This window comes from Athene cunicularia (assembly GCF_003259725.1).
Source record: "Athene cunicularia isolate RWA chromosome 15 unlocalized genomic scaffold, athCun1 chr15_part1, whole genome shotgun sequence".
Taxonomy (NCBI): Eukaryota; Metazoa; Chordata; class Aves; order Strigiformes; family Strigidae; genus Athene; species Athene cunicularia.
In genome coordinates this window covers 5,140,526-5,156,051 of record NW_020799121.1, presented here as the reverse complement: position 1 = coordinate 5,156,051, position 15,526 = coordinate 5,140,526, and the positions used below count along the sequence as shown (strand labels likewise).

At 45.2% G+C, this 15,526-nt stretch overlaps 1 protein-coding gene across 3 annotated transcripts in view; it reads right to left on the bottom strand.

Moving 5' to 3' along the window:
* Positions 1-15,526, bottom strand: part of ADORA2A (adenosine A2a receptor) — a 29,930-nt gene that overhangs the window by 14,191 nt on the left and 213 nt on the right. The window contains exons 1-3 of one of the 3 annotated variants that reach the window (XM_026859947.1): positions 12,944-13,042; positions 10,393-10,554; positions 655-749 (exon numbers count right to left, since the gene is read on the bottom strand). The gene's annotated coding sequence lies outside the window, so the exon portion shown is untranslated. Of the gene's footprint in view, positions 1-654; positions 750-10,392; positions 10,555-12,943; positions 13,043-15,526 lie in introns of those variants that run through there. The other 2 variants (XM_026859949.1, XM_026859948.1) reach the window with 2 other exon arrangements.

The following is a 15,526-nucleotide window of genomic DNA, read 5'->3' as shown; positions in this document are numbered from 1 at the left end:
GATAACGGATATTAAACAGACCTAGAAGAATACATCATTGGCAAAAATCTCACATTTTGTCTATCCTGAAAGCTGCAGGGCCAAACCCAAGGTTCAGGAAGGCAGTATTTCACAGTGGTGATGAGAAACAAGGGATGTTTTGTTTTCAAGGCTACCAACTGAGCTGGCACTTCAGCAGCTGCTCAATAGTCTGCCCTGAAACACGAGAGCCCCACTAATTATGCCTTGGCAAGTGCTGTGGCTGCACAGAGGAAAGGTGGAGGAGCTTTTTTACATACACCTGTCTCCCTCTGATCACAAACACGAGACTTGAGCCATGCTGCCCACCCTCACGTACTTTGCCACAAAAGTGTGCTGCACCAACACGCTGCTCTGTGGTGACACGCACCTCCATTCATAAGGGAGTTATGTTCCGGCAAGTGTGGTCACCACTCTGTTGCCATACCCAGTCTTTCCTCCAAGTGCACAGATACTGGAACGTGATCAACAGCAGGGAGAATAGTTTGAGGTATGTCAGACAGTGACATCTTTGAGGGCTTTCCTGCTGAGTACGCACACACTCTGCATGGGTCTTTGCAGGTCCCCCTCCTGCAACATCATTGTTTTTATTCACATAAATCTTTATCCTGTAAGCAAACCATTTATTTGTTACACCTGCGTTGTCCATAGTGTTTATTGCATCTGCAGATTCAGGTCAGCATCATTCTTCAACTACAACCAGCCAGAAACACATCCACTGTGAGGCACCTCTCCCAGAAACACACACAGGCACAACGCCAACATTATCTCTCAAATATACATTCATGTTCCTGCAGTATCACGCACACAAATCTGGGACTAAAGTGGGTGCCACTTGCAAAGCAATGCAGCCCCTACAGCTGCCATTCCGTATGAACAGATACACATCATCTACGTGCTTACATGTCTCACGGGCAAGCGGATCTTATGGGTCGCCTCATACCTCTGCTTTCAGACATGGGTGCACTATACCACGGTTTCAGCTAAAAATACAGCAATGGAGAATAGTTCTCTGAGCTTCATGAGCCACTGTCAAGAGGTAAATGTTTGCTGTCCTACCCTGTCACTTCCAGAGTGGGTTTTAAACCTTATTTAGCAAAGTTTAGCAGTAATATTTTTTCATTAACTTAAGAAAATATCTACTCAAAACATCAGTGGGTTGGGGAAGAGAGACACACAGCATTAACTGATAAATCACTTGAGCCCAGTTTCAGATGCAACGTGAACCTCCAAAACAAAATATTTTGGGGACTCCATCCACAGGTGATCTGGTGTGGTCTAACCCACCAGGGCTTCATGCCTTCACAGTTCACTCCGTTTTCAAGTCAGAAACCTAATTTCTCAGGATAAAATAAAAGGGTAAAGACAGTGATAATAAAAGAAAATATGATTAACTTGTGATTCACATCTGATCTCAGGAAAATAATCTAATTTTAGACCTTTCATTGATTTAGAGCTCTATTGCTAATGCTGCATTTGAAAGTGAATGATTCTTGGTGGTTTGGATGTGCTTCAAAACCTAGCTTTTCTTCCACCTTCAGCAATCTTACTTATGTGTTTTGCTTGGTTTGTGTGGAAGAAATCAACAGAAGAGATTAGTTTGTGATCTAGCTAATAAGAGGAAGATAAAGATCATCCATTTAATCTTTTCTAAAGAAGAAAAAACCCCAAGATATTGCTGTGTTGTCTATTTTCCTTTAGCAAAAACTGCAGCTTTCCACTAACCTCCTAAAGATTGCTTCTACTTGCTTGAATTTCAGCGATGTCAGTGATACACTCCTACACTGCTCTGCTAGAATCTCATCGTCCATTACAAACCCCAACAGGTTTGTTTCAAGGCAGTGATACTGAAAACTTCCCCCTGCAGCCTGACTTCCAGGGAAGGGGATTAGAATTAATATAAGATAGAAATAAAGATAATCTGGAGAGAGAGAAAACAGAAAGGGCAAGATAAAAAATAAACAACATCATGCATGTGTGTGAGCAAGAGAGGGGGATAAAAAGACAGGAGAAAGGTGGCAGGAACAAAAAAACCCCAACCAAACAAGTGAAGAAGTGGGCAAAACAGGTCTGTAAGGGAAACACCGTATGTGCCTGTCAGTTGTGTGACACATGGCTCTGCCTGAAGGCTCTGAAGTGGCTGCAAGCTCCCACATCCCTTGGCATCACTGCAGCAGAGACAGCGACGGGGTGAAAATCTGGCAGCAGAGAAGGGAGCGTGCATGCCCCCATGTCCTAACATGCTCACACGTTCCCATGCAGGTCAAGCTTGTGACCAAACTCCAGTGTCAGGACAAGTTAAAAAAATTTAACAAATTACTGTGACATATTTGGGCTAAAACTGCTGCTATGTAAAATAAAACCACCATAAACACCCCCACAAGCTACTCTGAGATGAAGTCAAAAAGGCCTGAAGAAACCATGTTTTGGAAGGAGCCAGCTTAGGAACTGTCAGGTTAATCCTGATGCTGAGAGGATTCAAAGTCCTGCTATGTTGCTCTTGCACCTCATATTCATACCACATACACCTCAGTGAAGAGGATCAAAGCGAAATTACTGGGATATTCTTCCCCATTTCAGAACTTCCTTTTGTAGTATTACGAATTCATATTAATCACAGATGCATTTCGTTTCACCTGACTTTTTCAATGGCTCATCTCAAACTCCTATTCCAACAGGACTTGGACAGAAGTAACAAACCTACGCTGCGGAGGTCCCCCACATACTAATTCTTCCGCACAAAGACAAAGCTGGAATTGCCTACAGCTCTGCATGTATCCTGAAAAACCACGATGCTGGAGTCTGAAGTTTAATGACCACATCACATACTGCTTTCTGACACAACAGAGCTTTTAACCTTCTACTTCAACTGTTCCATGGTCTGATGTTAAATTTGAATTTTTTATTTCTGAATTTGTTTAGTCCCTTCTTCCTTATCCCCCTTCACGAACAGTGGCCTGACTCTTCAATCCAAGCCCTAACCATTTATTCCAAAGCAATCCATGAGATATTATGTCCAGAAGAGGACAACATGTCCTTCCACCCTCTGCTCTCAGACGGGCCAGAAAACACTGAAGGGAGTTCTGCAGAGCCAGCACATCTTCTCAGAAAAGAAATAACCAGAGCTGAGCAGGTGTCCCAACCATGACAAAACAACATTTTGTGTCTGCTTCAGCACCAGTGCTTCTGCATTGACTGACATTAAAAAAAGCACTTAGCCACAAAACCCCAGCACATCAGAGGCCTCACCTGCTGCTAACAGAAGGTGCCACAACCTGGGAGGTTCCCGTGTTCAACCTGAACTCACCCATTTCACCTCATTCATCTCTTGCAGTGTAAGCCTGCTATAGCCTTCACCTAACACCATGACAAGTCTTTAATTGTAGAAGTATTTGCAACTTGCTTTAAAACAAGAACAGACTCAGTCTGCTCATACAGCTAAGAATTTACTGCACAGGGACAAAATGAAATACAGACCACCTAGAGAAGAAGACATATATCCAGAGGCAATACAGGATTTATTACAGAATCATCTACTTCATGGAAGACCCAAAAGCTCAGCAACCAGGTCTGACAAGACAAAATTAATTAACAACCTGCTTTACTCACCAGGGAAGTGTATATTTAACATCTCAGGCCCTTGAGGGATCAATATTGCAAGCTTCTTGAAACTTAAGAAAAATAACCTGTATCATACAACCTGCTGGACAGCTACAATTAGTATTTCTTCTTAAGCCTGTGTTTTATCTTGTTAATTGGATTAATTCCGTCTTGATACCCTGGGCTATGTTCCGGCCTTTTCCCCATTATTAAATAAACCTTTTTTGCCACTCACAAACCTGTACAGCTGTTGCTCTGCTCGTTTATAGTGACTTGGAACACTCTGTTCTCTCTTGTATTTCAGCCCCAATGAAAAACTGCTCCTTGAAAATTCAATAAAGTTTCTGAACAGCATGTTCCCATGAGGCAATTCACCACTAAAGCCTAAGCAAGCTTTTGTTTGGCATCTCCAGTTGGCTTTGGACTAAGGTGTTGCCCCTTCACTCTCCTGAGTGCCAAATGCATCAAGGTGAGCCCTTGGCCACTGCTTGGTTCAAATCACCCACGTCAAACAAGCTCAATTTCTGCTCTTCGCCCCTTCAGGCTGAGTTCAGGCATCCTGGTTTTGGTTGCCCATACTCTGTCACACTGGTAGTGGGAATATGCTCCCTCTACTCCATGTGCCAGGATGACATATATGACAATGCCTGTGACACTTCAGTTTGACAGCTACTCTCAGATATTAGCAACATCTCCAGAGGATCAGCAGCCCTCCGGGCACCCACAACAGTCTATGGGCACGTAGGTGACAGGCTGCAGCTTCCCCGGGCTCCGGAGAGGATTGGTTTCTCCTTATCTGCTTCAGGATGGAGTAAGCAAGGCAGCAGGCAGCTTGCAAGGCCTCGGGGGAGTCTTCATCAAAGCTCATTCCACAGATCAGAATCTAGCATCTCCTTTTGACAACATGACCCATTCCAGGTACCAGCCGTGTACAGATTGCCTAACTCCCTTAGGGAAAACCCCTGGATTCACACACGGCTGTACACAGAAAAATTGGTGCTGCTAAATCATTTGTTTCCTACTTTCTAAAGCCTGGAGGGGCAGATGCTTGTCAAGTTTTTATCCTCTCTTTGAAACCCCTTCAGCTCTAAGAGAATCTCCCTATCTTTAAAATCAAAGACTCTTAAGAAATCTTGTCTCTCTCCATTTCTTACAGGATCAAGTCACAATAAACGAGCCAATGTGCTCACAGGCAGTACACAAATTTGCAAAACAACTCAGGCTGTAAAACGTAATGAAAACAACTGTCCTTTCAGGGAGAATGATAGGGAAGGCAGCAGTAGCACTTTTCTGCGTTGCTCCATGCTTTCCTTTCTGAAGTTTGGTATTTTATATATACTTCACATGGAGCAGCCTCCCCATGCCCCTGACTGCTCACGTGAAGCCAGTGCACTTGGAGCTGTCAGAGCGCATCCTCGCTCCTGCCTCCTATTGAGGGATGAAGAGATGTGGCTGGGCAAGGCAGGAGAGAGAAATGAGGCATCACCCATCTCAGACACATTTCTTCTGGTTCCCCTATTTGCTTTATTATTGGCTGCTGGCTAAATGATCTTTTAGGTCATCTGCTTACAGTAATAGGAGGAAATTAAATATTAATAATAGACTATTTCCCTCTAGACTGCTCTTTGTTAACAAAGGATACAAGTGAAACAAAGCAGGCAAAATTATCAGCACACCATGCTCTTGCTTTTCAGGTACCTGGAGCACTTGCAGTTTCCCTCAACCTCCCCCGGAGTTACAGATGCCCAGTGTCCTGCACATCTGCCTCTGTGGACACCCATATGAGTGCAGAACATGGTGATGTCTGGAAAGCCTTGTTCTATCCAGGGGCTCCACATGGCAGTCTGACCCTTCCAGAGGATCATTTTCAGACTTTATCCAAAACATCATCTGAGCCCCTGACGCCCTGACTGCAAAAAATGCAGGGCCGAGGATCTTTTGAAGCACAGAGCTTGTCTCCATTTGGGGAGTGAAGTCTTCTTCCAGTGTAAACCCTACAGTGGGGTAACAAGGTTCCTGGACTGGCTTTGCAAATTCTCCAGAAATGCTGAGTAAAATGAGGGCTTCAGCTTTGCTAAACCTGGTCTAATCTCCTCCTATAGGAATGCTGCAGCTCTCCAATATTTAAAAGCTTCAGGCAAAAGAAATGTCTCTTCAAAGTTCTGTACTGCCCCTGATCTTTGTCTGTCAGTTCAGAAATGGAAAAGAGGGACAATATTTCTGCTTTATATTTCCATCTCTGCTGCAGTCGAGGCCAAAAAAGAAGGCTGTGCTCATAGCAAGAACAAGCATGGTGAATCTGGGTGTAAAGTCTTTATTGACTAGAGGATTACTCAAAACACCCATACCATTGCAGTGACAGCAACAAAAAGCATAATAAAATCCTATCCTTCAAGCCTGTCCCGTGTCTTTCTTCTCCTCCTGTTTATACCCCATACAAAAATCACAAAACAAAAACACCCAAGAAGTGTAACCCCACTGAACAACAAGAAAAGGTCGTAACACAGATGGGCTGGCTAATAGGAATGGCTAATCCAAACCCACTATTTCAGCTTTGCCTCCTGCCCTCCAAGTGCTAGAAGTAGATTAATTTTTATTGCAGTAGCGGAAGAGAAGACTAGAACAGAACGCATTTGAACATTTTTTTTTCCTAAGTGGATGTTATAAATGTTTAAAAGCAAGAAAAAAACCTCACAGTAATTATTCCCATTCTAATGGTCACAAAAAGCCAGGGAGGGCAAAACTAAGTAAGGCTGAATGACCAGCAGTTAAATAAGCCAGATCAAACAAACAAACAAAAGGGAAAAGACTCCCCTGTGCTCACTAGAGTAAAGTCTCACTGGGCAGCAGGCATCATGATATATTGCCAAAAGGCACGAAACATGTTGGATTTTGGAGCAGACCATTTGTAGCCAGGATTGATGATGTTGATTTACCTACAGTGGCATTTCCAAAAAAAAAACCAAAAACCCAAAAACATTTGGATTAGCTTTTATAAGACAGACATGTAAAAAAGCATAATTAAAACCATGTACCATGGCCAGAAACAAGTTACTACTGCCAATATCATCCACAATGTCTCTGAGGAGCCAGTTTTCCTTTCCTGTGTGAGGGAAGAACTCAAAAGAAAACTTTGCCTCCCCACAGCCCTACTAAAGCCAGCTGTGTTCATACATAAGGAGCATTTCCTTCAAGAACAAAATAAGAGAAATGAGGAAACAGGATATCAAGAAGAGGTAACCCACTGAGGAATAAAAGCTAGGGAGGAATTTGCCCTGAAAATATTTATCATATTGCTAATGCATCCATTCTAGTATATTTTAAAATCAGGCACTAGACTTCTCTCCAGATGTGACTTCACCTCCCATTTCTATGTGAAATTTCCAGACAGGCCGCTGAGAATCGGGTACATCTGTTCATTTTCCTGCATTTTTATCCAGTCGTTCCCAAACCCTATTTGCCTCCTCTAACAACAGGCCCTGCTCCTCTCCTCCGAGCACCATCCTTCTGCAGGGTGCAAGTAGTGTGTGCGTAAGCTCTGCCAGTGAAACGAGAACTCTCTCTGCTCCAGTGCAGGGAGTGCTGCTGAACCAGGCAACCAACATCCTATTGTCTACAGCTGAAGGAATATGTATCTTCCCATCTCTATGTAATTTAAAATTATTCCCCAGCTGTCCTTCCCTATCCTGATGAAGGCACTGTATGACTTGAACAAAGATGAGCAAATTCTACCTGCCTCTGAGCCAAAGCAAAGCTGTCTCACTGCATTAGCTCATCCGCAGCTCATATGCTGACCCCTCTGAGAGAGGGTTATTACATGAAGCTCCCATTACCACCCAAGTGGTTTGACTCATACCCACCCACAGGATGAAAAGCAGTCAAGCCTCCACTGGGTTGCTAACACAGCTCATCACATCCTTCCTCCTCAGCTTGCTCCCTCCTCTTATCAGTTTAAGCAGTGACACAGCAGCAGCACTCAGCCCGAGCTCCACAAGCCTGTCCCAACACCCCCAGAGCTCCCCCATCCTCCGCCCCTGTGCAGCCCACCTCACTGACTGCCCTTGGCTCCGTACGGGCTGTTCACTGCAGGCTCAGTCACAGGGATCGACCACGTGCTCCCCGTGCCCTGCAATACCGCCCAATTTTGGCCAACGCAAGAACCTCTATTTCCCCCCATGCCCCAGGGTGCTTCCCGGCCCCTTGCACCCCTGGGCTCTGCACCAGTAGGCTTTACCCAAACCATTTCACCTCGGTTTGTCAATCAGCTATCAGTGAAAAACCCTCTAGAGTGACAATGCTGTGGTGTGTGTTCATCCCAAAAGCAGGCAAAAGCCACAATAACACATTTTCTGTCTCCTTAGTTTGTTTCCAGCAACTTTCCCTCTTCCATTTTTTAAGGTACTTACCCTGACTTGCTAATGGTTATTTGCTCTGTGTCACGCCTCATCATTCCAATAGTGTTTCTGTCTCAGTCTCAAAGCTATTTAAGACATTTTTAGAACTCTGCCACCCCCTGTGGATAAGGAGTTGACGCTCTGATGATGTCGTAAGGCCACATGCCCTTACTTTGTCCCTCCCTCTTCTCTTTGCTACGACTTGCACCATACTTCTGTTACTTTTGCAAAGTGACTTGCATTTTCACTATCACAGTCAGTCATGCCAATCAATACAGGCCTTTCTGGAGGTGCTCAAAGGGACTTTTTTTTTTTTTAAAAAAAAACTCCTTGATTATAATCTGATTCATTAAGAACTCTCCATTGTTACTGCTTACTGATCCCAAAGTCGCAGTGTTTAGCTGGTGCTCTGAGAACTCTAACGAAGCCCTTCCTTCATTTCTTAAGTCCTTGCACTGTGGTAAAAGCACATCCGCTTACAAGTACCAGTCTGTTACCTCTGCCCACTTCCTCCCCTGACTGCTCCGGCCAGAGACACCGATGGCGTGGGATGAAGAGAGCACGCAGCTGCTGATGAAAATGACATTTCTAGTCATCAGTTTCTCTCCTTCTACATCAAACCACTGCACTGGAGAAGCAGTAGCCATTCATAAATCACTTTAGAAAACATTTAACTGGCCTTGCTAGCTGTTTATAACTCAGCATGCTTGTCTAGAGGGAGCAGAAAGGCAAGGAGAGCAGCAGCAATATCCCACCGCAACAGAGACATTTCCACCATGCTTGGGAAGTGGCCCCTTTCTCCTATGGAAATTTAGGATATTTTACAGTTTCTGCACAATAAGAGATCATTAAATGCTCCAGCTGTAAAGAAACCTGCAATCATTTCTCAAATGTATGACAACCATGATCCTCACACCTTGCTGAACAAGGATAAAAAGACTCCCAAGGCAAATTCCTTAAGGACTGTGGCATTTGACTCCAAATGCAAAAGATGTTACTCAAGCAGAGACAGATCCCAGGGAGGTGTCCAGCACAGACATCCCCAAGACTTTAGGATGGTTTCTCCCAATTAGACAGTGTCCATCTCTCGCCTGCTGTAATCATACAGCTATGCTGATCTGTGGCTACACGGAGGGAAAGAAAGATTTCCCTTTAGGAACGGGGTAGGAAAGACAACAAAAACTGTCAGTGAATCCTCTTTCCAGTCTTCAGCCCACAAATCCAGCTTCTTACCTTTCTATATCCTGCAAGAGCTGACCCCCTACAGTCGTACCAGAGAGAAAGAATCACATAACTACATCAAATCCACCAGAATCCTTGATGTCTATGCATGTTATAACCCTAAATGAATCATAATGGTTAAGCAGAGTTTGGATCAGCATTTAGCAAGACGTAAGATGACATAAACCAAGAGATTAATGCTTTTAGGTGTTTGACAAAGTTAGATGCCTCAGTTCTAACAGGTCTAGCTAAAGAGGCCTGATTTCTAGGAGGGAAGCACTTTTTGGAAAGAGGGTATTTTAAGGAATCCCTGACTAAATGGCCATTAGCACAGTTTGGTTTTTTTTTTTCCCCCAAAATCTGGGCTGCAGAACATTTAAGAAAATTTTAAAAGTCCCCGTGCTTCCCCACACATGCTCCAGGAACTGTAATGGTGCTGGTGCCAGCCCAAGTCAGTGTGATGTTAATATTTTCCATCGTCCCATTGAACCTGGGCACTGATCTGTGGATCAGACGTATGTGGAAACTGTAATTATTCAAATCAGTTTCAATCACGTGCCTCTCTTCTGAAGACTGTAAAGAGCCACATACCTCTTAGATGTCTTTTATCCTGGGAAATGTTTCCTGTGGAAAATCCCAGTTCATGCCCATTATATGGATCCCATACTGCAACCAAAGTTGTTATCACCACAGAATATGATATTTAACAGCCTACATTCCTTAACTCCTTAGCCTCAACAACTGATTCATACCAGGATCTGACAATCCTATTCTGGAGAAACCTCAACAACCAAAATGATATGTCAGTTTGTAGAGGACTTTCCCAGTACAAGAAGTGGGATGTGGGTAATAGGTCAGTGTTACAGAACAGGCAAAGAGAACAGAAACACTTATGTACCCTTAGGAAGGAAAAATAAAGGGGGGAAAAAGGGGAGACAAGAAGCAAGAGGAGAACACAGTAGTCTAAAACCAAACCAAAATATTTCCAAAGAAGCAAAACCAGGAGAAAAATGGGAGAGACCCTGAGATCTGAATACTAAATGAGGAAAGAAACCTCTAACAGGGAAAACAGTGCAAACCTCACCACTACCAAAGGGACGCATTAAAAGAGCAGAATGAGACCAAATTACACTTCCCTCTGTTCAAGAGCATTACTTACTCAAAAGCACGAGGGACTCTGCCCCGGGAGATAGGCAGACGTGACCCCCAGCCGGCCTGGTCTCAGCTGAGCTTCGAACGGCTCCACCAGTGAACGATCCCTCTCCTGCCCTCCTTGAAGAGCTGCTGAACAAGGAGCCACAACTGCCGCTGTGAGCGTCACCTGGGATAAACACAGGGGACAGGGAGATAGAGAATGCTGTATCTCTGCTAGCAGGCAGATAAAACAGCCCCAATCTGTGAGCACTAGAGGCCTCCTGAGAATGCCTGAGTGCCTTCCACCCTGAATTTGAATGCAATCCCAAATGCTAATCAACTTACAGACAGGAGCCCAGCATGTCATTTGTCACGTCTCCAAAGCTCCAGGAAAACCCCCCTTTCCTCTCCTTGTATCAGAGAGGGACAGGAAGATTCCCTCATCCTCTGTATGCCTTTCCCTCCCCCTGTCCCTGGCTCAAACCATCCCTGCAAGAGGTTTCACTCCCCGCTAACTTCTCCATTCTCCTAGATGCATTGTTTGCAAATGTTCCCTAAAAATGCTATGTAAAGTATTCTTTATTCTTGTTTCAGGTCTTTCCACATCCCTGTGTAACACCTGGACTTTATCTTGATACCTATCAGATAGTGATAAACCTACTGCATGCAACCCCTGACTTACCACCCAAGATAAATACAATTTGTCTTGTAGCTGTCATTTCTTTTCAAACCCTGCCTTCCACTACCACAACTGTAGTTGTAACAAACCTATATGGGCTTGAAATGTGTGACTTTTTTTTTTAAAAAAAAAAAAAAGAAAAACCACAAAAGAAACAGCAAAAAAACCCCCAACCCATCAGCTAGAGACTCAAAACTACATAAAATTTCAAGTGTGGCCTTCCTGGCACTAGATTTATTGCTGCTTTGTGGGCAAGGAGGCTCCAGTATACCTGCTCTTCATTATTTTCTACAATGGCATTTGCATATGCTTTACATAAGATACATTGTATTTCATGCTACCTGGTAATTTTTGGTTTTAATGATCAACCAACAGGCCCCATGATGAAAAGCATCCTTTCTCCAGAACAAGTCATAAACTGAACTGATAAGGTTTGAGTTAGTTGCTTAAATATAAGTGAATGATGAGGTCTAAAGTGCCCTAAGCTATCACCTGAGCCTCTGCTGTCACTGTAGGAAGGCACACGCCTCCCTCAGGTCCTGTCCTTTTCTCTGCCAGCCCCATGGCGATGTCTCACATAGCACTAGATGTCTGTTTATAGCACCCATATCAAGCCCCAGGCGTCCGAACGGGAAGGGACAAGGCTTGCACTCAAACACATGCCACAGCACGGTTAATGCTTTTGCCTAACAGCAGTGATCACCCTGAACACGTTCAGATTTCCAGAAGCCATCTCGTGGCATTTGGCTTTTCTCTGAACTCTCCTGAGCACTTAGTGGCTCTTCGGCTCTTTTCATAACCTCATCGCTGTGTGTTTATCCAAACAACTCGCCCTAACTCTGCAACTGCATCACCACAGGGAGCTGTAGCGCAGCTTTACCTACCCAGTCCCTCCCATGCTACTGCGGATCTCCAGCCATTCCAGGCACAAGGTAGTCAGGCTTCGTAGGATTTGCTCCTTCCAGAACACAGCTTGAGGAGTGAGAGAGATCACACCTTTATTCACTCACATTTACCAGCTTTCTGAAGCACTTCTAAATACTCTTTGCTGATCCTCTGTGGGTTGCCCACTGTGGTCAGAATGAGAAATGAGTTACAGCAAAGAAGGTTTAAGCTGGACATCAGGGTGTTTCCTGCACGCCAGGAAAGCAAGTAACCTCCTCCACCGCAGATCTTTAGCAGCAGGATGGAGAAATAGCTGTCAGGAATGGCAAAAGCACAGCTGATCCTGCCTTTGGGCAGAGGCATGGATTAGATGACCTCGAAGTACCTCCTAAGGATATTTTCCATAATTGAGAGTTGTATGTGCCATCTGTCTATTCTGATCTACAGAGATTTACTTCAGGAAAAAAAAAAAAGTGCAATACAACCAATAATTACTCCTGACACAGATGCGACCTTTGTGAGGGGAGATACATCTTCCAATTCTATAGAGGACATTGAAGCCTCAGAGGTTAAACCACCTTCTGTGTATCTGTCCAGATCCTCTTGCCCGCCCAAGGCAGAATGCTGCTGGTTCTTCACCCCTAACAGACTAACCCTCAATATTCAGCTACACGAACATTTCATTAAGTAGGCAGCCTTCCCTGCCTTTCTAAAATGAGCAGAGACACAAGGAATTGGTGCTGTTGTGCTCAGGTAGCTTCACCGAGGCTGTTCAGGTGCACTGATGCAAAATCTGAAGGTGATCCATGAGGCAAAAAAGCTTAAATACCAGACTCTGATGAAAGGGAGTAACTCTCCATTGACTTGAGAGAATCCTCCCTGATTCCTTGACACGCAGCTTAAGATCTTTTGGTTTTTAGTTTAGAGTCCAACAAAAAAGAAAGCTTTAATAGCCTGTCTCCATTTCCAGATGGAAAGCACACAATGAAGAAGGTCCTAGGGAGTTACTCACCACCCTGATCAGATGGAGAGAGTGAACAAGAAGAGCTGAAATCTGTTTAAGCTGAAGACAAGGACAAACTTTGCAGGACACCAAGAGAGATGCTGATAGCAGCCTCTGAATGGAAAACACCTCACTCAACTGCGCAGAACTTCTAGAGAGCTTAGCCACACTGAGCCTTGTCCCATCTCACGTGTGAAAATGTGGGCGGAAATGTCAAGCCGAAGCGAAGAGCTGAAATATAGTGAAAATAAATGTTTTGGTGGAAAATCTGTGAAGCCTTAAGCTTCCTATATAGTTAAGAAATCATACAGCCATCAGTCACCCAGGCAGAAAGGAAGTGGTAAAGGGGAAGATTTTCCCTCCACACCAGAGAGAAAAGCTGCAGGCTCAGGACCGAAGGGGATGTACTTGTCCAGCCAGCCCCGATCCTTCACAGAAACACAGCTGGAAGGAAGAGTTAAGGTTCAAAACAGTCCCTCCAAACCTCCTGCTGGACGGAGCTTTTCCCAGTAGTTCTCAAAAGGGCTTAACCACATGGCTCTACATAAAATCCATTATTGAAGATTAAACAAAAAAGATGAATAGCTTTCAGAAGTTGATTACATCCAAACGCAATAGTGCCAGAAGCCCTTATGGAAACATCCTATTAAAATATCAGCAAAAATAGAAATGCAAACACAGAAGACCTGGCAGGAGACTTTTCAGCTCAGACTTTTAGTGCCTTTTGCACCCGCTGATATAAGGACAGAGGCTAAAACCATCATTACTGGGCTGACATCCCCTGACCTGGCACAGGGTGATGCTGATTCTATTTTTTTGGGGGTATAAAAATGCATATGGAAAGGAGGACAAATTAGGAACATGTCTAAATAACATAACTTATCACCTGAACATTAAAAAAAGAACTGTTTGCCTTGTTTTTTTCCCCACACCCTGGAATAGGTCATTTTATTTTATATATACACATACATGTTTGCAGTTTGTACGCAGCACGTGTTTTCTCTACAAATTCAGAGGCCCATAGCTTTCCTTGTTAATTCAGAATTTAATCCATTTGGCACATTAGACAGGATTTCATTTTTATAGTAATTTTGAGATATGTGATTACATTTATATCGACTTTTTTATTGAGATTCAAAATAAGTTATTTCTTCCACAGATTTAATTCAATTGAAATATTTCTCACATCCCCATTGGTCACTTTATCTAATCTTTTTGTACTTCACTTGGGCAGTATGCTCTGGGGGGTATCTCTAACAGCAGGAGCTGGCCATGCTTTCATTCTCTCTGTTAGTTTCTCTTGTGCAGAAGAATGAATTTATCAATTACTACAGTTCTTGAGTTACAGAAGTCTGAGACTTACGAGCCAGATAAGAAACCCGAAAACAAATACATCCAAAGATCGAGTTATCTAATAGTTGACCATCTGTTTAGGAAAATAATTTTAAGTAGTTATGGCAATTCTATTAACTGCTATTTACTAAGTGAGTCATGTTGTTCTCTTTAAATTAACCCTTCCTGCCCCCTCTGCGGGCCTTCTGCCCCAGGCAGTTTTGAAGAGGGTGCTCACCCTCCTTTACTAGTTTCAAGCTGTAGCAAAGCCTGCGATATCCACACTCAAAACTTACTCCAAGCTCACAGCGCGCCAGGACATACAGGAGCATTTAAACAACTGTGGTGCTTCTCGGTGGCTCTTAGACCATGACACCAACCATGCAGAGAAATCTCCTCCGGGGAGCATCCCCTGCGAGGGCAGCCCACGGCGGAACGCGCTGTCCAGGACAGGCCGCCTGCACCTCCCCGAGGGCAGGTCACCCCACAGCCCTGCCCGCCGGGGCACAAACCTCCTCACACGTCCCCCAGCAGCTCTGGAGACAACCGGCACCTCGCAGGCGGTTCCCCTTCCCTCTGCCCGCCCTCGCCCCCGAGGCGCTGGGCCCCGCGGACACACTCGCAGGGTCCCAGGGCACAGCAGAGGGGACACGGCTGACACCCTGCTGCTGTCGCTTGGCCCGATGAGGCAGGGTGGGGGCGAAGGAACGGGCTAAGGTTATGCACAGGTTTAGTGCCATCTATTCAGTCCCTGCCCTCTTCCCCTCAGCGTGGTTGTGAAGCGCGTGGAAAACTCTTTAGTTCAACGCCGCAAAGAAGTTCGGGGGCTGCGGGGTGCTCCCGGGGAATCGCTGCTTTATCATCCAGCACAAATACTAGTTGGAGGGCTAAGAGGAGGGCTGGGCGCGGGGGGGCAAAGTCCAGCTCCTGATGTTTGAAGGAAGATCCGTGGAGCAAACCTCTCGGAGCGCTGGGGTGTGTCGGGGACTGACAGTTGGGAGTCAGCCCGGTGAGAGGGGCAGCGGCTCCACGGCGGAAAAGCCGCCGGAGCCACGGTGGGGGGAAGCGGCGGCAAGGCAAAACCGAGCCCATCTCGGGGCAGGGGTCAGGCCGTACCGAGAGGCCAGCGGGCGGCCACTTTTAAAACTCGCGGGAGAGGCAGCAGAGGGACCGGGGCGGCCGCGAACACCGCGAGGGAAGTCGAGCCGCCCACCGCCGGGCTCGGGATGCCCCAGCGGGGCGCCGCGGCCGCCCGCACCG